The following is a 6,529-nucleotide window of genomic DNA, read 5'->3' as shown; positions in this document are numbered from 1 at the left end:
GTCATAGGCATCAAGTCGAGTGTATGAATACTCGAGTCTTTGTGTGTAATGGAACTTGAGTGTTTTGCGCTCAAAGCGTTCAACCCATTTGCGCAGAGCCTGTAATAACCTTATTGTCAGTGAAATTGTGATGATTTAATCTGTCTTAATCTGTTACGCAAGGCTCCCTGTAATGTCAAAGTAATGTTCTCATCATGTAGTTGAGTCTCTTTAGCAAAGAGTGAACAGACCTGCTAGCAAGCACATCTGCACAAAGAGGCTGTGTGCTTTTTGTATAATGTACAGCAAGAATATCTGTGTACCTGTCATTGCATTACAGACCATCCAAAGTACCTGAGGAGCCTGAGGAACCATGCACCCAAAGGCTGGAAAAATAAATGCATGTTGTGCAGTGATTTATCAATCTTTTTGCAGTTCATCAGCAAGCGTTGGGAACCTGCTGTTCATTCATCCGGGGTTTTGGGCCTTTCAAGTAATTGTGTTCAACACCTTTTTAAAGAGACTTTTGAATGGTTTACTGGAGGGCTGCTCTCGTACTTGACACGGCATAGTGTTGGTTCTACTTTCTGGGTGTTGAAATAGCACTGAAACATGTACTGTGCATTGTGTACCTTGTTAACATGATATGGCACCAAAAGTATCCAGTGGCCATGAGAGTTTCATAGTGCAGTGAGTATCCTAGATAGTAGGCCTACATTGCAACAGTCCATTGTAGTGAAAATGATGGGGTAAAAACTGTATGGAAAAATGTTCCATTCTTGAAAGACTGGAGGATCCAGGGCCTTACGGTAGGGACACATACACGCGAATTTGCGAACTTTGCCATTCATTCCTATGAGAGAGGCGAAGGCAAGCGATGGCAAGCGATGGCAAGCGAACAGGAGCGAAGCGACGCGAAATTATTAAAGAAAGTTTAATGTTATGCAAATGAGGAGCGAATTCGCCTGTCGCGGCCCAATCAAATCAACAACATAACTGTCCCATTCCATTTGATTCGCCACGACGACCTGATGGCGGTTGGATTTCGCCTCTCTTCGCTTCGCTTGCTTCGCCTCCTATGTGTCCCTACCGTTAGGCATGTAACAGGAGAGTATGAGATTTCTCTGTACGAGATTGTGAGTATTGAGTAGCCTGAAGTCAATATGTCTTTCTAGTGAAATGTGTCTAACATGTCTGATTGACATTAGGAGATAAGTATTCAGTCAAGGTCAAAACAGACAAGGGCTGGATCAAGTCACACACAAGTGTTGCATGTCATTTCAGTAAGGAACAAAGTGGTCTACCCATTGAGAGTAAATAGAATGGAGGCCAAAATTCTATTTCATTGTTGAAGCCAAGTTGGAGCCAAGGTTGGACCCAAAAAGACCAAAAAATGGCCAAATCCCATTCATTCCTATGAGAGACATAAAACCCTGTATCTCCCTTAAATGCCACTCCAGGGGGATCATTTTTCGCTCAACTAGTAGGTCCCCTTGCTCTCCAACTTACCAGGGTGGTGATTTTTTGTGGTGATGTTTTATTTTAGAGAGATATTAAAAGTTAAATTGACCAATGAGCATCAGAACATGGTTTGATTGACCGTTAGAAGTCTTGTTGTTGTCCAATCAGCACCTGCGTTTGGCGTTGCTAAGGTGGAATGTAAGTTGGAATGTTCCCAAATCTGGCTTCAAAGCGTTGAATGGCAAATAGCGTTGATTTGGCGTCCATTCTATTTACTGTCAATGGGTCTACCACCAGTCTTCTAGACAGGGTTGCCAGATGAGACTGATGATTTGTAGTCCAAAAAATTGTTCAAAACCCTCCTGGAAGCACTAAATCCTGCCTAATTTGAACTAAATTTGATTGTTTATTATGGTCATAAATTTCCAGAAAAACCAGCCTAAATGCCCTTTTTATCCATTTTTACCCGTAGATGGCCATGCTAAGCAGCCCAATTTGGCGGAAAACTGCCCAATCTGGCAACACTGCCTGTAGACTTTCTTGCTGAGTCTTATGGCAAATGGCAGAGACACATTTGGCGAGAGAGTTAATGCCTGACAGGCCATATAATCAGATGACCTACCATGTGGCAATACGAGACAGCTGTATTGACAAAGACTAATTGGCCTAATTATACCCCACTAATGCAGAAAAGCAAAAGTTGTACTGGTTTTGTAAGCATACATTTGTATAGTGTGTCTCAGCCATTTGCCTGCAAAAGGCAGATCAAGCAATGTTGATTTGTGTGCAGGTCGTCTTGGTCATCTCCAAACCGAGGTTGTAAATAATAGTTTTGCATCAATGCATCAATTCTACAGCCAGCGATTCAATCACAGTGATCAACATGTCCACAAGAGAATTGATTAATCTGTATTAATCGATTCATCGATTTTTGTTCTTACTTCACTAATTTTGAGGGGCATATTTTATTTACTGTAAACGTTTGATTTGAATCAAGGAGCATTCTTAAATATCGAAAATAATCAAATCGCTGGGCTAAGAAATCGATATGGAATCAAATCGCCACAAAGACATGATTTACACCTACCTCTTCCTGCCATGCTTTTCACTGTCCTATCCACCAAAACCCATAGAAAATACAGTAGGGCTGTGTAGTGGATTTCTGAGATGCACAGGGTGTGTTTACATTGTTTGTTTATCTTTGTTATTGTTTATCTCCAAGTAAGTGGAAGATAGTAGGGGGAAATCTCCCAACAGTCAATATAAACAATTTAGAGTAAGTAAATCTCACAGCAGTCAAAATAAACAACATAACACAATCTGAGATTAGATATAGAATCTGGAGTGTTTCAGATTGTCGAAAGAAACAGAAATGAACGAGAGTCATCTCGCTTTTTTTCTACACAAGCGTTTGATGTATTTGCACTGAGACATGGAGATCCTGAAGATGTGTGTGTGTGTGTGTGTGCGNGCATGCATGCGTGTGCGTATGTGTACGTGGGTGTGTGTGTGTGTGTGTGTGTACATTGACTCGTGTGTGTGTGTGTGTGTGTGTGTGTGTGTGTGTGTGTGTGTGTTTGTGTGTGTGCATGCATGTGTGTGTGCGTGCATGCATGCGTGTGTGTGTGCATGCATGCGTGTGCGTATGTGTACGTGGGTGTGTGTGCATGGGTGTGGGTACATTGACTCGTGTGTGTGTGTGTTAGCCTGACCACTAGGGTGCAGTGTGGTGATGTTTTCTTTTGAAAAAAAACCTACTGTTGTAATAGAATGCATTTACACACAGAGGGGCCCCATACAAAATAAGGTAAACACCCAAGCGCCTCTTTAAACCTCTTTAAAGTCATCGTAAAACTTTAGAGACGCGAGCACAATGCTCCCTTATATCGCAGGTAAAGATCTGACAAGTTCTCCTTTTCTCCTCTTCTTCTTCTCATCCTCTTTCTTTCTCAGGTGCGTGAGGAGGAACTTAAGTCTTAGAGAGGAGGTTCGAGGAAAGGAAAAAGACAAAACGAAATAGACAATGGCAGACTTTTGTCTCCGTAAAAAGCCATTCTAAAAGGCCCTCCTTTGTGTGCCGGTGCACAGTGAGAGGCGGTCCACTACAATGCTATCGTGTGTCGGATGCACAGGGAGATGCTAGAAGCGCTCCACTCCACTATGGCTTGACTTTTTTTTGTCTCGGAGAGTATCGGTGTCACCTATTGTTGGGGCAGTGTATCCATGCTTTCCCCTTTGTGTTTTGGGTGTCATGGGAGGTTGTGTGTGTGTGTGTGTGTGTGTGTGTGTGTGTGTGTGTGTGTGTGTGTGTGTGTGTGTGTGTGTGTGTGTGTGTGTGTGTGTGTGTGTGTGTGTGTGTGTGTGTGTGTGTGTGTGTGTGTGTGTGTGTGTGTGTGTGTGTGTGTGTGTGTGTGTGTGTGTGTGTGTGTGTGTGTGTGTGTGTGTGTGTGTGTGTGTGTGTGTGTGTGTGTGTGTGTGTGTGTGTCATGTGTGTGTGTGTGTGTGTGTGTGTGTGTGTGTGTGTGTGTGTGTGTGTGTGTGTGTGTGTGTGTGTGTGTGTTTTCGGTGTGTGTGTGTGTGTGTGTGTGTGTGTGTGTGTGTGTGTGTGTCTGTGTGTGTCTGTGTGTGTCTGTGTCTCTGTGTTTGGGGGGAGATGGGAGACATTGGTTCCTAGATGAACACCTTGCATTTCGACACAAAACCTCTCAAGTGTCTTCCCAATGTGTGTGTGTGTGTGTGTGTGTGTGTGTGTGTGTGTTGAGTGTGTTGAGTGTCCCAACTGAACCGTGGTTTCCATTCAAATTGCCAAAAAATTGCATCTTGGAAATCCATTTTCTCATTCTCTCAGTGGTTACTGGTCGCTTTTCAATGGGGACAAAAAAAGACAGCTATAGTACTATTGTTTTGTAAACACTTTACCTCTTTGGTTTATGACATGAACTTAACCACAAGAAAACATAGGACAAAGTTTGTACACCCTTTGAAATCTCCTTGAATTCACATTTTCTGTCAAAATTGGTGTCTTGCTGTCGTCTAAATGTTATGGCCAATAAAAATATGATAACATGTTTGGGTGGAATTAGTCAAAGCAGACTCTGTTCCTTCCAGTGATTTCTGAGATGATCAGACCATGTTGTATGACCAGTTTTGACAGTAATGTAATTCAAAGGGTGTATTTCAAAGGGTGTACAAACTTTTTCCCATGACCTATCAGACAAAATCTCTATTAGTATTCCATTATTTGTTCCGTAATGAGCTTACGGTGGCGATGTGTGTTTTTTAACAAATCAATCAAGGGCTTCCTGTAAAGAAAGATTAAAATGAAAGCCATCTAGCGTAGCGTGTAACTAATACAGGTGCATTAGTACATGATGTGTGCGCTGTTACTTAGGCCCACATTTTTGTTCGAGTATGACATGAATTTCAGTCACGAGCAGTACACATAATATGTGCCAGACCATTAGTATGCTGTGGGGGTCACGTCTCAAAAGACCGCTGATTGCTATTTTTACACGTCACTTTAAATAGGAACCGCCTTTGAAACTGGGTTGTTAGCTCTTGGCGGAATGTCTTCCGGCTCCAGACACAGGAGACATAAACAAACCGCTCCGCCGTGCTGTCTCCCAGCATGTGGACCGTCCATAAAGAACCGCTTCCCAAACTTCGGGATGACATCTTGGACTTCTGAAAGTCACCGAATCAGAAATTAAGACACGCTGTGAATTCGCCGAGGTTACATGTATTACATGTATGTGTTTGTGTGTTTGTGTGTGTATGAAATATGTATGTGCACTCTCCGCTCACTCATATCAGTCATGGGTGTGACAAAGATATTAGGCTACATTGCCCTTCCTCAGTCCTTGGTCCTAGGGCCGTTTCAAGGTGTTTGGGTGCCCTAGGCAAAGATGGACTTGGCCCCACCCCACACAGCATTACCTACGTACAAGGTAGCAAACTATTGGGGACGGCCTCCCTCGAGAGAGAGGTTTCAGTATCATTGCACTCTTCAGTCAATGCGTGCAGCCACTCTCACAAAGTTGTAACTGTCATTTACATACACTGTGCATAAACATTCATGACCAATCATACCCCCCCCCCCCCCTTTCACCTGAGGGGGGCGTCAAGGCAATTGCCTAGTGTGCTTGTCTGTTTGCGACAGGCCTGCTCGGTCCTGTCCTACCCCATTTGAAATGCAACCATCTCCTCTGGCAGGGCCAAGCCCATGTCAGGCCTGTCTACGCCGCGTGTTCCTCATGCCTCTGTGTGACCAGCCCAGCTGCCCTGCCTACACTACACTACGCTATATGCATTTTTGTCAATCGGCCCATCGAGGCCATTACATGGGCCCTGTTCCAAAATGACGGGCTGGGAGAGGGGGGATTTTTAAGGACTAAATTGAGAGACAGGCCCTTAAATTTTTATTTCCGCTCATAAATTTAAAAAGTTTTGAAGTGGAAAAGTATTATCACTAGCTAGCCTGTCTGGCTTGTCTGGCAGATCTTCCAGAGACAGGATGCTCTTGGAGATAGGATCAAAGTCAGGCATCTTGATCTTCCAAATGCTTCTGTGCACAGTACAATTTGCAGTGTTAATTCAACACCTAGAGAGTGAGACTAACTACTAGGAGTGTACAATTTAACTCTCTACTAGCGGTGGGACTTCTCTACATAAATCAATTAATTTGAGATTTTGTCATTTATTGCCATCCGATTATCTAAGGACCTGTAGGCTACTTACAGAAAAGAACTTGCTGAGAACATGCAGGTTATGTATTGACTTTAATGTCAAAAGTGAAGGTGTACTTTAATGTAACAGACACTTCACAGAAGATTGAACACGCGTCTCTCCATCCAGCTCAAAACAACTGGAAAGTATCATGTAAGTCGCATTTTATGTGCATAATGGGAAAAACAAGCGGATGCTACAATGTCACAACTAAATGTACACATTTAATACTGAATGTTCCTTTCATGAGCACACAGTTCATACTCCAGTCATCGGTTACTCCTTATATAGAAGAGCACTCTGTGTGCAGTATGAAGACAGTTGTTCAACATGTGTCACCCTGTACAGCGGTGTAAAGCCCATA

The sequence above is a fragment of the Engraulis encrasicolus genome, chromosome 3, assembly GCF_034702125.1.
Source record: "Engraulis encrasicolus isolate BLACKSEA-1 chromosome 3, IST_EnEncr_1.0, whole genome shotgun sequence".
Lineage (NCBI taxonomy): Eukaryota > Metazoa > Chordata > Actinopteri > Clupeiformes > Engraulidae > Engraulis > Engraulis encrasicolus.
Note: the sequence above shows the minus strand (reverse complement) of the source record.